General features: G+C 38.1%; 2 protein-coding genes across 2 annotated transcripts in view; one reads left to right on the forward strand and one right to left on the reverse strand.

Moving 5' to 3' along the window:
* LOC135209907 (vascular endothelial growth factor receptor kdr-like) overlaps positions 1–2,065 on the reverse strand; it is a 122,203-nt gene extending 120,138 nt beyond the window's left edge. Inside the window, exon 1 of the mRNA XM_064242647.1 lies at positions 1,986–2,065. The gene's annotated coding sequence lies outside the window, so the exon portion shown is untranslated. The remainder of the gene's footprint in view (positions 1–1,985) is intronic.
* The window catches only part of LOC135210112 (vascular endothelial growth factor receptor kdr-like), a 306,237-nt gene that overhangs the window by 227,569 nt on the left and 58,668 nt on the right, over positions 1–20,000 (forward strand). The window lies entirely within an intron of this gene.

The raw sequence follows: 20,000 nt of genomic DNA on the forward strand, positions 1-20,000 counted from the left end.
TGATTTATTTTTACTCAGGTCAGACCAGTCAAAAGAATTGAACACCACATTAAAACAGCACAAATATTTAGGAAGAACAAAGGTCAGGCAAATTATGCTCTTTTTTTTTTTTTTTTTGGTTTTTTTTTTTTTTTTTTTTTACTACATTTAAGTAACGAAACGTTTTTAAGAAACTTTTTAGAATCTGTTTGATTCAGTTAACCTGGGTGAATGATTTTTAATATAAGTCAAGGATTGTTTTCTTTTCACTCGGTAATAAAACATATGTTCCAGAAGAAGGAATTGAAAGAGAATAAAGAGGATTGCCAATAATTAGATTTAGATTTTAATCTGTTGACCGTTCTGTGACCTTTCCCAACCTTTTGTATTCCCTTATGACTTGAACCCTCCATTTATATAGGCCCTCGCTTCTGTAGATCTTTAGTCTTGGTATTAAGACGAAAGCACTTAGCATCTCCGGTGTTTCAATATATATATATATAGTATATATATATATATATAGATATATATATATATATATATATATATACACACTAGCTGGCCAACACGGTGCAGCCGGAGAAAACTGAATGACAATTGAACATTTATTACCTTAGAAAGGAAGTAAACACATGACGTGGTTTTGGTTAACATGGTTATTTAAAGTATGAATTTTAGGCAGAATTATTAACCACAGGAAAGAAGAGCATTTTCAGTGATAGTACACATACTTTACACGTCAAAAGAATGTACACATACTTTACAAGTTGGCCCACCACCACTGCAGAACCCCATTTTTGCAAGCTTGCACGATGGATACGAAAGTGTACGAACCTACGTTCCCAACACTCCACTATCACAACATTCAAAATGTTAACCCATGGCTGGATCTTTGCTGAAACCTGCAGTAAATAAGGTAGCAACAGAATGCAGGGGTTCGGGTTTGAAAAAATGTACGCGAAAAACCTTCCTTGGGTCAAATGAGGGATGCGTGGAAAATTTTGCCTAGATTGGTCAAGCTGTTCAGATTTCTATAGATCACAAGTTTACATACACACAGATTTCCATGTTTAGTTACATTGATAAATGTGTGTAGTAAAATGCATGTGTGTGTTCTCCCGCATTTTTTTATGGGTACAATTGAATAAACACGTACAAACATGTACAAACATTTATATATATATATATATATATATATATATATATATATATATATATATATATATATATATATACATATATATATATATATATATATATATATATATATATATATATATATATATATATATATATATATATATATATATATAAGGCCTATTATAACCAGTTTTGAAGCTGACTATATTTCCGTGGACTTACTTCCACCCTTATCAAGTAGTGAATGACAGAAGAAGTTCATTAGTGAAATATAGTAGATATGCCCTAAGGTGATGCCTGGGGACCCACGATGGCTCAGCGGCGTCCCCAGGCATCACCGAAGGGCATATCTCCTACTATACATATATTTCACTAATGGAACTCCTTCTGTCATTCACTGATTGATAGGCTGAAAGTAAGTCCACCGAAATATAGTTGTTAGTTTTAAAACAGTGTTTTAAAGGGTCTCTACACCACACACACACACACACACATATATATATATATATATATATATATATATATATATATATATCTATATATATATACCATATATATATATATATATATATATATATATATATATATATATATATATATAATTCATGATTTAAATGACAGAGGAAAAAAAATATAATAAAAAAGCATAAATGATCAAACTGGAATATCTGTGAATACGAGGTCTAATCTTTTACCAGAATTATGCGTGGGTTTCTGCATGTTAAATACGAACGTAAATTTTTTTTTTATTTATTTAAAAAAAAATGCACTCCTAGAATGATCTATTTACCACTATCCCGGCGCTCTTCCTCTTGACTTTCTCAATTTACAGTCCCGTGAATTTTGCACAAAATTAATGTACTCACAGTAGCGCGAGCTGCTTGTCTAACTGGCCACAAACTGCATCTACGGTCGCTACTGAACGGGCACCTCTGATGAGTGTCTGGTGACGGATGATGACTAACGCACTTCTTGCTGTGAGGAGTAAAGCCTGCGTGTGTTGCTCCTTTGGCAGTCTGTACTAGGTTTTCCTTCTAGCATACTCAGGTTTTATATCCGTATCAAAGACCACACCCCCTTCTCTCTCTCTCTCTCTCTCTCTCTCTCTCTCTCTCTCTCTCTCTCTCTCTCTTTCAAGATGCCTTTGTGTATTTGTTATTTGGAGCGTTTGTGGACGTGTAAGACGTTTTGATTTTGTTTAGATTTCCCAGCATTAGAATGCAACTGACATTATATTATTTTGGTTTATCACAGTCCTCCAATTCGACTGGTGGTGTTTATAGTGTGGGGTTCCCCTCCTTAGGAGTCCATCATTTATCTTACTATGTGCGCCGTTTCTAGGATCACACTCTTCTGCATGAGTCCTGTAGCTACTTCATCCTCTAGTTTTTCCAGATTCCTTTTCAGGGATCTTGAGATCGTGCCTAGTTTTCCTATGATTATAGGTACAATTTCCACTGGTATATCCCATATCCTTCTTATTTCTATTTTCAGGTCTTGATACTTAGTCATTATTATTATTATTATTTTTTTCTTTGCTCTATCACAGTCCTCCAATTCGACTGGGTGGTATTTATAGTGTGGGGTTCCGGGTTGCATCCTGCCTCCTTAGGAGTCCATCATTTTTCTTACTATGTGCGCCGTTTCTAGGATCACACTCTTCTGCATGAGTCCTGGAGCTACTTCAGCATCTAGTTTTTCTAGATTCCTTTTCAGGGATCTTGGGATCGTGCCTAGTGCTCCTATGATTATGGGTACGATTTCCACTGGCATATCCCATATTCTTCTTATTTCTATTTTCAGATCTGATACTTATCCATTTTATCCCTCTCTTTCTCTTCAACTCTGGTGTCCCATGGTACTGCGACATCAATGAGTGATACTTTCTTCTTGACTTTGTCAATCAACGTCACGTCTGGTCTATTTGCACGTATCACCCTATCCGTTCTGATACCATAGTCCCAGAGGATCTTTACCTGATAGTTTAGTATCACTCCCTCTGGTTGGTGCTCGTACCACTTATTACTGCAAGGTAGCTGATGTTTCTTGCACAGGCTCCAGTGGAGGGCTTTTGCCACTGAATCATGCCTCTTTTTGTACTGGTTCTGTGCAAGTGCCGGGCATTCACTTGCTATGTGGTTTATGGTTTCATTTTTCATATTGCACTTCCTACATATGGGAGAGATGTTATTTCCGTCTAATCGTCTTTGAATATATCTGGTTCTTAGGGCCTGATCTTGTGCCGCTGTTATCATTCCTTCAGTTTCCTTCTTGAGCTCTCCCCTCTGTAGCCATTGCCATGTGTCATCGCTGGCTAGTCTTTAGTCTGTCTCATGTATTGTCCGTGCATTGGTTTGTTGTGCCAGTCCTCTGTTCTGTCTGTCATTTCTCCTGTCTCTGTATATTCTGGGTCTTCGTCTACTTTTAGTAGTCCTTCTTCCCATGCACTCTTTAGCCACTGGTCTTCACTGGTTTTCAGATATTGCCCCAGTGCTCTGTTTTCGATGTTGACGCAGTCCTCTCTACGTAATAGTCCTCTCCCTCCTTCCTTTCGTGTTATGTATAGTCTGTCCGTATTTGCTCTTGGGTGTAGTGCTTTGTGTATTGTCATATGTTTCCTGGTTTTCTGATCTATGCTGCGGAGTTCTGCCTTCGTCCATTCCACTATTCCTGCGCTGTATCTGATTGCTGGCACTGCCCATGTGTTATGGCTTTATCATATTTCCGGCGTTGAGTTTTGACTTGAGTATCGCCTTGAGTCTCTGCATATATTCTTTCCTGATCGTGTCCTTCATCTCTTGGTGTTTTATATCCCTTCCTTTTCCATTATTCCCAGGTATTTGTATCCTGTCTCATCTATGTGTTTGATGTTGCTCCCATCTGGTAGCTTTATCCCTTCAGTTCTCGTTACCTTGCCTTTCTGTATGTTGACTAAGGCGCATTTTTTCTGTTCCAAACTCCATCCTGATGTCCCCAGATACAATCCTTATAGTCTGGATTAAGGTACTATTTCCTTGATGCTCTTTATTATTATTATTATTTTTTTTTTTTATCACAGTCCTCCAATTCGACTGGGTGGTATTTATAGTGTGGGGTTCCGGGTTGCATCCTGCCTCCTTAGGAGTCCATCACTTTTCTTACTTTTCTTACTATGTGCGCCGTTTCTAGGATCACACTCTTCTGCATGAGTCCTAGAGCTGCTACAGCGTCTAGTTTTTCTAGATTCCTTTTCAGGGATCTTGGGATCGTGCCTAGTGCTCCTATGATTATGGGTACGATTTTCCACTGGCATTCCCCATCCCATTATTATTATTTCTATTTTCAGAATCTTGATACTAATCCATTTTTCCCTCTCTTTCTCTTCAACTCTGGTGTCCCATGGTACTGCGACATCAATGAGTGATACTTTCTTCTTGACTTTTGTCAATCAACGTCACGTCTGGTCTATTTGCACGTATCACCCTATTCCGTTCTGATACCATAGTCCAGAGGATCTTTACCTGATCGTTTTCTATCACTCCCTCTGGTTGTGCTCGTACCACTTATTACTGCAAGGTAGCTGATGTTTCTTGCACAGGCTCCAGTGGAGGGCTTTTTGCCACTGAATCATGCCTCTTTTTGTACTGGTCCTGTGCAAGTGCCGGGCATTCGCTTGCAATGTGGTTTATGGTTTCATTTTTCGCATTGCACTTCCTACATATGGGAGAGATGTTATTTCCGTCTATCGTTCTTTGAATATATCTGGTTCTTAGGCTTAGGGCCTGATCTTGTGCCGCTGTTTTCATTCCTTCAGTTTCCTGGCTAGTTCTTTAGTCTGTCTCATGAATTGTCCGTGCATTGGTTTGTTGTGCCAGTCCTCTGTTCTGTTTGTCATTCTCCTGTCTCTGTATATTTCTGGGTCTTCGGCTACTTTTATTTTTATTAGTCCTTCTTCTCATGCACTCTTTATTATTATTAGTATTATTATTATTATTATTATTATTATTATTATTATTATTATTATTATTATTATTATTATTATTATTATTATCTGAAACGTTTTCAGCAGTTGAAGCTTTTTAAAACGCCTTCAAGTTATTTCCACAGTAACATGACCCTTGTCTTAAGTCAGTCCTCAGATGTAATGAAATTTTGCCTAATTTACTGCAAGGCAAAGAGTTTGTCATCTGTAGACTAACTTCCTAGAGGTAGGCGAACAGGTTAAATAAGAGAAAAATCAACTTCAATGACTAACTCGTGTTGGCCCACCTGAAAAGGGTAAAAATAAACAGTTTATTCCCAGCCATCGTGTAAGGTTTCGCTACAGTGTCATCATCCTCTATGTATATTTTGATTCCGAGGACCCAAGCAGGAAATTATGACCGGGTAGTCTTTCGCCTGTGGTGGGTCACAGCCACAGTGTTGAATTCTCTCAAAAATTTCTGAGACCAAGGCTGAGTTCGAGTCCACACAACGCAAGTCCCTGGCTGTTTTGAGTCCAGACTGTTTCAGTTCAGAGTCGAACTAGACCTAAGGTTCAGTGCCTGAGTTTGTCTAAATCTACTCCCTTTGCGTTCAAAGCCAAGGTTTTAGATCTCGATTACAAGGAATCACGCAGTCAGTCGCTTTTCGGGGTCATTAAAAACAAAGAAAATGAATCCATTTAATTCAATTAATGAAGTAAATACACGCCATTTCTCAAAAGAATCTTTAGCTAACGTCGTAATATTTTAAAGTAATCCTTTTCTTGCGTAGTTGCAGTTATGAAGAACGGTAGTTTTTATCATAGCTGTTATTATAAAAGGATATGCGTTATCAACAAGTGATACAGCCTTCGGAGAGAAAACATTTGTATGTATACTTATGTATACTACATTTTCGGGTACGTACTGTATACATAATACATAATTTTACTTTGGAAGCACACAGATAAAGTGTGGTATAGCGCATCCTGTTGCTCTATCTATCTTTTGATTGTCAAGAGCTGCATTTGTAAGTGTATCGTTTTCTCACAATTTATTTATTCTCGTAACTTATTTTTTAACTTATGAATTTTCTGAAAACATTATATTCTTATTTTCCTAACTTACTTTCTTACTTTTTCTTAAAACATGAGACTGTGAAGGACTAAAGAAGGGGGTATACGTGTCCCATTTGTTGCCCCGTGACTAAAATTTCAGGACCATTTCTCTCTCTCTCTCTCCTCTCTCTCTCTTCCTCTCTCTCTCTCTCTCTCTCTCTCTCGCTCTCTCTCTCTCTCTCTCTCTCTCTCTCTCTCTCTCTCTATCTCTCTCTCTCTCTCTCTCTCTCGCCTCTCCCGCTCTCTCTCATCCTCTCTCTCTCTCTCTCTCTCTCTCTCTCTCTCTCTAGTTCACAAACAGTTAAATGTCCAGTAGTCCATATTACCTGTTGCAGCTTCCCAATTTGATTCAGAGTTCTTCAAATCCAGTTTTCTATTTAATTTTATCCCTAATATTTATAAACCAGATGATTCTGAGCTCACCTTTATGTCTAGACTGGGAATCGCTACTAAATTTTGCAGAATCCACGAAGACGCATAGTAAACCTTAGCAGTTGTGAAGCCAGAGAAATCCCAAGAACTAAATTAGTCATTGTATGAGAGCACTGAGGATCATCGTTCCTCTGCAGCAAGCAGTTTTCAGCTGAGGCCAATGACCCTTCCTCATTATATAGGGTAGAATACAAACGGAACAACATTAAGCTTCATAATGAGGCTTAATAGTATTCAGATCTAACCTTTGTCTTGACTAGGTTTTGAAGTCACGGCTTGGGTATTGATGTCAGCTTCTCTTCCAACTGGGTATGAGTCAGCTTTTCTTCCATCGTACCACCCAAATTATGGAGAGCGAATCACGAAAGAAGTCACAAATAAAAGGCCAAAAAAGATGGCCCTCTTGAGAGACGGACGCTAGATAGTATTGTTTCGAAACGAGTGGAACAAACCGAGGATGATTCAATCAAAGAGCAGCATCCCTAGAACATTCCAAGGAAACGACAAATACGAGACCTTCAGGTTATCTTCTGGCTTTCGCTCACTATCTGAATGAAAGTTTTTCTGTGAGTTTTATATAGTATGTTTTCAGTATAAAGCATTCATTTTAAGAATGATTTGATTCTATCTTATTTCTAATACGTATTCTAGATAACCAGTCATGCCGAATACGAGAAAGAAATATGGGAATAATATTTGACACTGTAATTAATTTTACTGCTCCTGTCCAGTTATGGATTGATGTAATGGACAACCCTCCACCATAATACTGCAGGAAAATTTGCTAGTTACCAGTCATATAAATAGTTTGGGGATGGCATTTGATATAACAGCATGAATATCGTGTGGGGTTCACATTTCGTCGCTAGTAATCAACTTCGTACGGATTATCTGTATAGACCATTAGTTTAAAAGCAGAGAGAGAGGAGAGAGAGAGAGAGAGAGAGAGAGGACAAGAGAGAGAGAACGAGAGAGAGATGAGAGGAGAGAGAGTCCCACAAGCGTCGGAACATAGAACTGAACTTATTGTCTAAGATTCCTTGTTTTTTCTCGTTACCTGGACCAATCTTTTGGTAAAGTACGTCTTTACTCTTTTGTAAAAAATTATATCAGGCTTATGGTTTTACACCTTAGGCTTATAGATGTGTGATATTCCGTTACAGAAGCTGCATGTGACTAAAATATGACTATATTTATATATATATATATCTATATATATATATATAGGATATATATATATATATATATATATATATATATATTATAGATAAAGGTTTTTTTGCCATGAAGGAAAAATTGAAAAAAAAAAGCGAGATAGGCAAGTACTTTCGGTCCTGTTCGGACTCTTTACTGAGGCAAACTGATTTTACAAGAGGACAACATAGTCAAAAGAAGGCTTAATATCCAAAACTGACACTACAAGATTAGCATTAAGGGCGATTTCACTACAGAAAGGAGGAAACACCTGAGTGGGTAGCCACACCTTGGGGGACACACGCAGTAAACGAGTTATTCTTCCAGAAAACAGTACGTTTTGAAAAAATACGGAAGCATATACAATTTATTATCATGAAATTTACACAAAATTTTTCGCAAAACAATTATTATTAATGAAAAGACGAAAGAAATATAGAGATATATATATATCAAGCAAGAGAAAGAGGGAGAGAGAATATCGAACCAGAGAGAGAGAGAGAGAGAGAGAAAGAAATAATAACTATATACATGTGGGGACTAATTTATTAGTAGTTCATTTATTTTAAGGTCCTTCATGAACATCTTACAAATATATGGGTCCAAATGGTACATTCCCAGACTAAGATTTAGGTTGTTTTTATTAGTGATTTGTATAATAGCCAATTCCAGTAAATTTCTTGAAACATAATCATTAGATCTAGCAATTACCGAGGTATTACCCCAATGAATACAATGAGATTTTCACTCAGATGGATAAACAGTGCATTTGAAGTCTGGGCGTTCTAACTGAATACATATGCTGCTTAATACGTACACATAATTTTTACTTGACTGACCAACGTAAAACGATGGGCAATCCTTACAAGGAATTTTGTAAATGATGTTGTTATTTGTTGGGGACGGGGCTATTCTTAATCAGCATATCTTTAATGGTATTGTTATAAGAGAACACTACATGACATTAAACGATTTAAATATTGATTTTATGGTTTCAATTCCACGAAAGTAAAGTAAGCTAAGTACATTTTTAGGCATTTCTTTCCTCATTAAATAGCAACACTGTAAAACTTTTTTTGTGAGCTTTTGATAACATAATCAATCAATGAGGTGGGTAGCAGCGATCGTTTTCTATCTTTTTTATGTATTATATTTCTTGGTCAAGATATTGTGGACTCATGATATACAAGAAGAAAAAATTGAAATTTTAATATTAAGATGGTGGCCAGAATAAAAATGTACATATGTTAAATTATTTGTGGGTTTTCTATAAATACTGAATTTGCAATGGAAAGATTCTCTATGTATTAATACATCCAGGAAAGGGATGACATTGTTATTTTCGATTTCAACAGTGAATTTTATGGATAACACTAAATTATTCAATTTAGACAGTGAAATTAAAGTTGAATTAATCACTGCAGTTGCCATTGAACGAAATGGGGGAAACCACGTCAGCACATCAGAAAAACAACTTTTGATCTTATGATTCGCGTGTAATTACGGTGTCGACCCTGAATCATAAAATGCTCATTAGATGGCGTCAGAGGATGATTCACAGAAATACTATTATGTGGAAATCATTGTACCAATTTCATCGCGTATATATCAGAAAACTAATACACCAGGTGAGCTTATTTATTGAAGCCATTAAGTTTCAGGGAAAATAAACTATATTTATTCTGATGACTTGACTCAGCTCCAAAAGGTTATTTGAGCATACGACCGAAATGTCAAACCTGTGAAACGAATTATGTTTGATGATATACGTAGTTATAAATGTCAGATGATGTGTCTGGGTGTTCCTTACGCTTATACAAACTTTATAGGAGCCAAACCTGTGACCTTTAACAGCTTTAGAAAGCAACGACGTCTTTATCCTCATAATAACTGGTGGCGTAGTTTACCATTTCTATGGACTCGAGAGGGGATTGGCCCTGGTTCTTGTTAGAGTATAGAATTTAGGCTAAAAGCCAATCCTTGGGACCTGTGAGATCATTCAGCGCTGAAAGGGATGCAACCAAACCTTAGCGTCCCTACTAATGTAACATAGGTTAAGCTAACTTAAAATGGTGGGTGTTTCATGACTTGGCAATTTGAACCCTCACCTAACATGACCTAGACCAACATGAACATACTAATATAAAGGACCTAGACCACCATGAACGTACCAATATAAATAATATAACGAGTTTCTCCCAGAAGTAACCTTGCACACTTCTGACTGGGAGCAGCATCTGTAAGATAAACCTTTGTTGCTAATGATGTGATACTCCAATTTCCTATCAGTATGGAATCGACTATGGGACATGGTCGAACGATGATCATGTTAGTTTATTCCCATAGGGAATGTGAGGGACAACTGAATGATTCATGTATATACTGTAAGCTAAGGATATAAGGACATATATTTGAAATGTATGGTTATTTTGAATGTGTTCTGCTTGGATAGGGTAAACTGATTAAACTAGCACTTGCACGATTATTTTCGTTTTCTGTTGTGTATTAGTTAGGTAACTGTGAGCTAATACAAATTTTATAACATCTCTGGAAAAATCCTATTTGTTTTCTGAATCCTCTTGGTTTTCGTCACCGCCTCTAACTTGTTTCAAAAGTATGGAAAAAGTGTGGTTGGCTAAAAAGCTTTGCTAACAGCAGTCTGTACTGGCATTGGGATGAACAATATGAGTTGCAAGTGCTTATCTCATATTTGATTGTTTGCTGACCATTATTTTACATGGAAACAACTCATTTTTGTATTTTCCCAGTTCCCTCTACGTATATAACAGCCATCGGGTACCCTTTGGTAACTAGGATTGTTAGGGTGGGGGCTGGAGTGGGAACCAAAAGGGGGTCGAGATGACAAAAAAGAATGATGTAAGCCATGTGATGAGCAGAAGGAAAAATGATTGGTTTTTGTCCATAGGCAAATCAGGATCAGTCATCGACATGTAGAGAACAAAGGTGCCACAAGGCTAAGGCCAATTACAGGAATGTATCTTAACCTTACCCTCCACAGCCTAACCAAGGGCAGAAGTCTCCACACCCCCCTACCCCCCCCCCCCCCCCCCCCCCCCCCCCCCCCCCCCACCCCCCCCACCCACACACACGAGCTTGTCATCCCGCCACATCCTTACAGTCTGGATTAGGGTATCTATTTCCTTGATGCTCTTACCATACAGCTTGATGTCGTCCATGAACTTCATATGGTTTGTTGCCTCTTTTCTGAGTGGTACCCGGCATCCATCTTCTGTAGTACTTTTGTCATGGGAATCATGGCTACTACGAAGAGTAGTGGGGACAGTGAGTCGCCCTGGAAGATCCCTCTCCTGATATTAACCTCTGCTAGTCTTATTCCAGAGTTGTACGTATTGTATTCCAGTTGCGCATGTATTTTTGAGGAAGCTGATGGTGTTTTTCTGAGCCCCATATATTTATTTTCAGGCATTCTATTAGCCATGTGTGTGGTATCATGTCGAAGGCTTTTCTTATAGTCTATCCATGCCATGCTTAGGTTGGTTCTCTTTCTCCTACTGTTCTTCATTACCATTTTGTCTATCAGGAGCTGGTCTTTTGTGCCTCTACACTTCCTTCTGCAGCCTTTCTGTGTGGGGGATGGTGTTTGTCTCCTCTAGGTAATTGTATAGCCTTTCACTGATGATACCTGTTAGTAACTTCCACATTATTGGTAGGCAGGTGATAGGCCTGTAGTTACTGACTATATTTCCCTTACTCATGTCTTTTTGTACCAAGGATGTTCTTCCTGTGGTCATCCATTTGGGTGCATGGTGATTTTGAAATGTAATGCTGGAGTTGTTCTGCTATTCGTGGGTGTAGGGCCTTGAAGATTTTGAGCCCAGTATCCATGGACTTTCATCGGGACCTGGGGCTTTCCAGTTTGGCATTTCCTTTATTTGTTGGTTGTGGGGACTGTGTCTTGTCGTGATCTCTGTGAATCTTTGTTTTATTCTCCCTGTTTCTTCTTCCTTGACTTCTTGGAGCCATGTTGCATGTTTGTTGTGTGATAACCGGATTGCTCCATATGTTTTCCCAGAGTCTCTTACTTGGTTCGGTTTCAGGAATTTTTTTGGTGGTTGTCTTCCCCACTTAGTTGGCTGTATAGGCTTTTCTGGTTGTTCCGAATAGTTTGTTTCTTTTGGTATCCTTTATTCTTTTGTTCATGTACCATTGATCTTATGTGCTTTGGCCTTAAGCCTCTGTTTTACATCTTCTATTGTGTTGTTTAGTCCCCTCTCGTGTACTTTGTATTTCTCCTTGAGTTCCTCCCTTGTTTTCTTGCTTCTTAGCTTTTTTTCTGCCATCTCTTTCAGTTTACTCAAGTCAGACCTCATCACCATGATTTGCTTTTCCAGGCGCCTTTCCAAGGAGGTTGCTGTTTTGGTTTCTGTTGGTTGGTTGTGCTGGTGGTGTTGTTGTTCGAATTCCCCATCAGTTCTGCTACAAGTCTTGCTCCTGCATATGCCAAGTTATTTGTTTCTGATTATTATTATTATTATTATTTTTTTTTGCTCTATCACAGTCCTCCAATTCGACTGGGTGGTATTTATAGTGTGGGTTCCAGGTTGCATCCTGCCTCCTTAGGAGTCCCATCACTTTTCTTACTATGTGTGCCGTTTCTAGGATCACACTCTTCTGCATGAGTCCTGGAGCTACTTCAGCCCTCTAGTTTTTCTAGATTCCTTTTCAGGGATCTTGGGATCGTGCCCAGTGCTCGTATGATTAGGGTACGATTTCCACTGGCATATCCCATATCCTTCTTATTTCTATTTTCAGATCTTGATACCCTTTCTTATCATTTCCTCTCTCTCTTCAACTCTGGTGTCCCATGTATTGCAACATCAATGAGTGATACTTTCTTCTTGACTTTGTCAATCAACGTCACGTCTGGTCTGTTTGCACGTATCACCCTATCCGTTCTGATACCATAGTCCCAGAGGATCTTTGCGTGATCGTTTTCTATCACTCCCTCAGGTTGATGCTCGTACCACTTATTACTGCAAGGTAGCTGATGTTTCTTGCACAGGCTCCAGTGGAGGGGTTTTGCCACTGAATCATGCCTCTTTTTGTACTGGTTCTGTGCAAGTGGCCGGGCATTCGCTTGCTATGTGGTTTATGGTTTTCATTTTCGTTTTGCACTTCCTATTATTATTATTATTATTATTATTATTATTATTATTATTATTATCTGAAACGTTTTAGGTTGAAGCTTTTAAAATGCCTTCAAGTTATTTCCACAGTAAGATGACCCTTGTCTTAAGTCATTCCTCAGATGTAATGATATTTTGCCTAATTTACAGGAAGGCAGAGAGTTTTTCTTCTGTTGACTAACTTACTAGAGGTAGACGAACAGATTAAATAAGCGAAAAAATCAACTGAATGACTAAATCGTGTTGGCCCACTGAAATGGGTAAAAATAACCAGTTTACTTCCCAGCCATAGTGCTAGGTTTCGCTAGCGTCTCATCCTTATGTATAGTCTTTCGCCTGTGGTGGGTTACTGCCACAGTGTTGAATTCTCTCAAAAATTTCTGAAACAAGGCTGAGTTCGAGTCCACAAAACAACAAAATAACCCCAAGTGGCTGTTATGAATCCAGACTGTTCAGTTCAGAGTCGAACTAGATCTAAGGTTCAGTGCCTGAGTTGTCTAAATCTACCCCTTTGCGTTCAAAGCCAAGGTTTTAGATTTCGATTACAAGGAATCACGCAGTCAGTCGCTCTTCGGGATCATTAAAAACAACGAAATTGAATCTATTTAATTCAATTAATGAAGTAAATGCACGCCATTTCGCAAAAGAATCTTTAGCTAACGTCGTAATATTTTTATGTAATCGTTTTCTTGCGCAGTTGCAGTTACGAAGAACGGTAGTTTTTATCATAGCTGTTATTCTAAAAGGGTATACTTTATCAACAAATGATATGTCCTTTGGAAAAAGCGTGTGTATGTACACTTATGTAAACTTACATTTTCGAGTACGTACTGTATACATAATACATATTTTTACTTTGGAAGCACAGATAAAGTGTGGTATAGCGCATGCTGTTGCTCTATCTATCTTTTGATTGTCAAGAGCTGATTTGTAATTGTATCGTTTCCTCACAATTTACTTAATTTATTCTCGTAACGTATTTTTAACTTATGAACTTTCTGAAAAACATATTCTTATTTTCCTAGCTTATTTTCTTACTGTTTCTGAAAACATAAGACTGTGAAGGAGAGGAGGTATACGTGTCCCATTTGTTGCCCCGTGACTAAATTTCAGGACCATCTCTCTCTCTCTCTCTCTCTCTCTCTCTCTCTTCTCTCTCTCTCTCTCTCTCTCTCTCTCTCTCGTTCACAAACAGTTAAATGTCCAGTAGTCCATATTACCTGTTGCAGCTTCTCAGTTTGATTCAGGGTTCTTTTAATCCAGTTTTTCTATTTAATTTTATCCTTTAATATTTATAAACCAGGTGATTCTGAGCACACCTCTATGCCTAGACTGGGAATCGCTACTAAATTTTGCCAATTGACTAATATAGCAGGATCCACGAAGACGCAAGTAAACCTTAGCAGTTGTAAACCAGAGAAATCCCAAGAACTAAATTAGACATTGTAGAAAAGCACTGAGGATCATCGTTCCTCTGCAGCAAGCAGTTTTCAGCTGAGGCCAATGACCCTTCCTCATTATATTGGGTAGAATACAAACGGAACAATATTAAGCTTCATAATGAGGCTTAATAGTATTCAGATCTAACCTTGTCTTGATTAGGTTTGAAGTCACGGCTTGGGTATTGAAGTCAGCTTCGCTTCCATCTGGGTATTGAAGTCAGCTCTTCTTCCGTCTGGGTATTGAAAGTCAGCTTCTCTTCCATCGTTACCACAAATTAGGGAGAGCGAATCACGAAAGAAGTCCACAAATAAAAGGACAAAAACGATGGCACTCTTGAGAAGACGACGCTAGATAGTATTGTTTCGAAACGAGCGGAAACAAACCGAGGATGATTCAATCAAAGAGTAGCATCCCTAGAACATTCCAAGGAGACGACAAATACGAGACCTTCAGGTTATCTCTGGCATTAGCTCACTATCTGAATGAATGTTTTTCTGCGCGTTTTATATAGAATGTTTTCAGTATAAAGCATTCATTTTAAGAATGATTAGTTTTTTCTATCTTATTTCTATGTCGTATTCTAGATAACCAGTCATGCAGAATACGAGAAAGAAATGGAAATAATATTTGACACTATGTAATTAATTTTACTGCACCTGTCCAGTTATGGATTGAAGTAATGGACAACCTCCACCATAATATTGCAGGAATGTTTTGCTAAAGACCTGTCATATAAATAGTTTGGGATGGCATTGGATAGAACAGCATTAATATTTAGTGTGGGATTCCCATTCGTCTCTAGTAATCAACTTCGTATAGATTATCCGTATAGACCATTTATTTGAAAGCAGAGAGAGAGAGAGAGAGAGAAGAGAGAGAGAGAGAGAGAGACGAGAGAGAGAGAGAGAGAGTGTCTCACAAGTGGCAGAACCTAGAAACTGAATTTATTGTCTAAGATCCTTCTTTTTCTCATTACCCGGACCAATCTATTGGTAAAAGTCATTTAAATATTTCGGTATCTGTTAAACGTCTACGTATATTCTTTTGTAAATTATTATTTCAGGCTTTTGTTTTACTCCTTAGGGTTATGGAAGGTGCGATATTCCGTACGGAAGCTGTATGCGACTAAGATATTTTTTTTTGTCTGCTAGTAGCCGGCTGAAAAAGTTTGTTCCTGAAGGAAGTACAAGGTTTCAGAGTCTTTGTGATCCGAAATAGACTGGCCCAGACTGGCTACTCATGGTTTTTCACTGGGCCATCCTTAGTGTGTGTGTGTGTTTGTTTGTTTGTGTATAATGTAAATACCGCTGATCATAAACTTCCTGTTCTCTCTATGAATTCAAGTTGAATTAATCACTGCAGTTGCCATGGAGTGAATTAGAAAACCACGTCGCATATCAGAAAGACAACTTTTGGTCTTATGATTCGCGAGTAATTACGGTGTCGACACTGAATCATAAAATGCTCATTATATGGCGTCAGAGGATGATTCACAGGAATACTATTTTGTGGGACTGACTTATCTGAAAATACCAAGACACAAAAGTCTCCAGTGGAAATCATTGTACCAATTTCATCGCGTATATATCAGAAAACTAATACACCAAGTGAGCTTATTTATTGAAGCCATAAGTTTCAGGGAAAACAAACTATATATCTGATGACTTGACTCAGCTCCAAAAGGTGGTCATTTGAGCATACGATCGAAATGTCAAACCTGTGAAATGGATTGTGAAAATATTAATTTTGTATAAACTCCGATTTTTATGTTTGATGATATACGCAGTTATAAAATGTCGGATATGTGTGTGGGTATTTCTTATGCTTATACAAACTTTATAGGAGCCAAACCTGTGACCTTTAACAGCTTTAGAAAGCAACGATGTCTTTATGCTCATAATAACTGGTGGCGAAGTTTACGGTTTCTATTTACTCGAGAAGGGATTGGCCCTGGTTCTTGTTAGAGTATAGAATTTAGGCTAAAAGCCAATCCTTGGGACCTGTGAGGTTATTCAGCGCTGAAAGGGATGCAAGCAAACCTTGGCCTCCCTACTAAGATAGAATAGGCTAAGCTAACTTAAAATGGTGGGTGTTTCATGACTTGGCAGTTTGAACCCTCACCTAACATGACCTAGACACCCATGAACATACTAATATAAATAATATATATAACTAGTTTCTCCCGGAGGTAACCTTGCACACTTCTGACTGGGAGCAACATCTGGAAGATAAACCTTTGCTGCTAATAATGTGATACTCTAATTTCCTATCAGTATGGAATCGAGTATGGGACATGGTCGAACGATGATCATGTTAGTTTATTCCCATAGCGAATGTGAAGGACAACTGAATGATTCATGTATATACAGCTAAGGATATAAGGACATATATTTGAAATCTATTGCTATTTTGAATGTGTTCTGTTTGGGAAGGGTTAACTGATTAAACTAGCACTTGCACGATCATTTTCGTTTTTTGTTGTGTAGTAGTTAGGTAACTTTGAGCTAATACAAATTTTATAACATCTCGGGAAAAATCCAATGAATCCTCTCGGTTTTCGTCAACATCTATAAACTTGTTTCAACAGTATGGAAAAGTGTTGTTGGTTAAAAAGCTTTGCTAACAGCAGTCTGTACTGACATTGCAAGTGCTTATTTCATATTTGATTGTTTACTGACCATTATTTTACATGGAAAAAACTCATTTTTGTATGTTCTCAGTCCCCTCTACGTTTATAACTGCCAAGGGGGAAGGGGATCCCAAACAGGGACTTTTGGGGTGAGGGGCAGGAGTTGGAATAAAAAGAGAGTTGAGATGTACAAAAAAGCCACATGATGAGCAGAAGGAAAAATGATTGGTTTTTGACCATAGGCAAATCAGGATCAGTCATCGACATATAGAGAACAAAGGTGCCACAAGGCCAAGGCCAATTACAGGAATGTATCTTAACCTACCCTCCACAGCCTAACCAAGGGCAGAAGCCTCACCCCCACCCCCCCCCATAACCACACAACCCCAACCTGCCCTCAGCATACCCTTAAAACATGGAGTAAATTGTAGGGATGCATGTAAACTTTAGCTACCCAAACTTAACCTGACTAGGGCAGTCCAAACATCATCCTCATTCTCTCCTCACCTCCTTAGCTGACCTAGAAGACCATAAACCATACAGTTGGAATACAAAAATTCATCCACAGTTAATATTTGCATAACAGGTGTAAAAGCAAGGCTGTAGCCTCTGACTCTCCCCACAGATATTCAATACCTGATGGTTGGGAAACTATATAAAGCGACTCATTTGTTTTGTTATTTTTGATCTTGGTAATTTACTCTTAAATTAGCCATACAGTCTATTTTGTGATCGATGAGCAAGTTAGTGTTTCAAACCTTGCTTTTATAAATAAGTTTGGTAATCAAACAAAACCTTCTTTCAGTTTTCTTCTGAAGATGAAAAAGAAACCCACAATATCACTTTGTAACTGTACTTCTAAGTATTTACATTAGTTGTACTCCACACTCGAGTACTTTCAGGACCCTGTCTGTGGCCCATCTCAAGAGATGTTTGGGATGTTAGCCTGGGTCAAGGCCCTGCAGTCTTCTGGAACGTCTTCTCGTTGAGCTGTCATTTATGTGATAGCTGTTCTGGTTTTCTTGAGAGTAGCCAATCCCGCTTGTCGCTCTGATACCTGAGCTGATGGTCAATGGGATTCACCCTTGTGGTAAGGGTGTGGTCACCAAAAGTCTGTTGGGCAGGAAACCTAATCTCCAGGTCAGCAGGGTCAATCTTAGCTTCTTTTAATATCAAAGCTCGGCTTATGGGATCTTCTGAGGTAAAAAAAAAACATTGTTTCCTTCAATTACTTTAATCTCTCTGATAAGTGCACCTTCTACTACCGTCCTGTGACTAATTTTGTTGCTTTTGTATATAAGCCTACTGTTTTTTGAAATCCATCCTATGGTCATTTTCCCAACAATGTCTAGCTATAGCACTCCCCTGAGAGCTAAGCTGTACTGCCCTTCTATGTCTTGGACTCTAGTCCTTATTCCCCTAACTGATTCCCCCACATATCTGTCTCCACAATTGTTGCAATTGATTATGTATACCCCCGCTACATCATCTGTATTACTGTCTTCTCCTTCCAATTTATTTTTACATACTTTGTTTTTTACGGTATTATCAAAGGTATATACAAATTATATTGACTTTCTTTCATTTTTGAAGTGATTTGTTTCATTTTAGGCATAAAAGGGAGGGCAACTATTTTCTTGTTTTCTTTATTCCATGTACTACTCTACATTCGCTCTGAAAAAAATTTTTCTAGCTTTATTGTTAGTGCCCTTTTTTACAGAGCGAATGTAGAGAGTACATGGAATAAAGAAAACAAGAAAATAGTTGCCCTCCCTTTTATGCCTAAAATGAAACAAATCACTTCAAAAATGAAAGAAAGTCAATATAAATTTGTATATACCTTTGATAATACCGTAAAAAAACAAAGTATGTAAAAATAAATTGGAAGGAGAAGACAGTAATACAGATGATGTAGCGGGGGTATACATAATCAATTGCAACAATTGTGGAGACAGATATGTGGGGGGAATCAGGGTAGGGGAATAAGGACTAGAGTCCAAGAACATGAGAAGCAGTACAGCTTAACTCTCTGGGGAGTGCTATAGCTAGACATTGTTGGGAAAATGACCATAGGATGGATTTCAAAAACAGTAGGCTTATATACAAAAGCAAACAAAATTAGTCACAGGACGGTAGTAGAAAGGCTGCACTTATCAGAGATTAAAGTAATTGAAGGGGAAACAAATGTTTTACCTCTGAAGATCCCATAAGCCGAGCTTTGATATTAAAAGAAGCTAAGATTGACCCTGCTGACCTGGAGATTAGGTTTCCTGCCCAACAGACTTTTGGTGACCACACCCTTACCACAAGGTGAATCCCATTGACCATCAGCTCAGGATATCAGAGCGACAAGAGGGGATTGGCAACTCTCAAGAAAACCAGAACAGCCATCACATAAATGACAGCTCAACGAGAAGACGTTCCAGAAGACTGCAGGGTCCTTGGACTAGGCTAACATCCCAAACATCTCTTGAGAATGGGCCACAGACAGGACTGAAAGTACTCGAGTGTGGAGTAAAACTAAATGTAAATACTTAAAAGTAAACAAGTACAAAGTGATTTTGTGGGTTTCTTTTTCAAGTTTGGCAATGTTAATCATTTGCCATCAGCAATTCTTACAATTAAGATCGCCATTGTTCAACTGAGTGCAGTACTGTACATTGGGTGCAGGAAGGGGTTGGAGCGGAAAAAAAAAATCTGGGAACTTCATCAGGAGAAGTTACTAAGATTTTATTAGGAAAAAAAATGTTACCCTTAATATCTTTGGTTACATAACTATTATGTATCAGGAAAAAAGATGGGTTAAGTGTGCACATGTAGTGCTTGTGCTTCAAGCAGCTATCACCTCCAAACGTTTTTTTTTAAATAACGGAACAAAGTACTTTAAAAACACCAACACACACTTGGACTTCCCATGCTGTCCTCATTTTTTATTAGGAAATCTTTAATTGCCTTC

Source organism: Macrobrachium nipponense, chromosome 39 (genome assembly GCF_015104395.2).
Source record: "Macrobrachium nipponense isolate FS-2020 chromosome 39, ASM1510439v2, whole genome shotgun sequence".
In the NCBI taxonomy this organism is placed as follows: Eukaryota; Metazoa; Arthropoda; class Malacostraca; order Decapoda; family Palaemonidae; genus Macrobrachium; species Macrobrachium nipponense.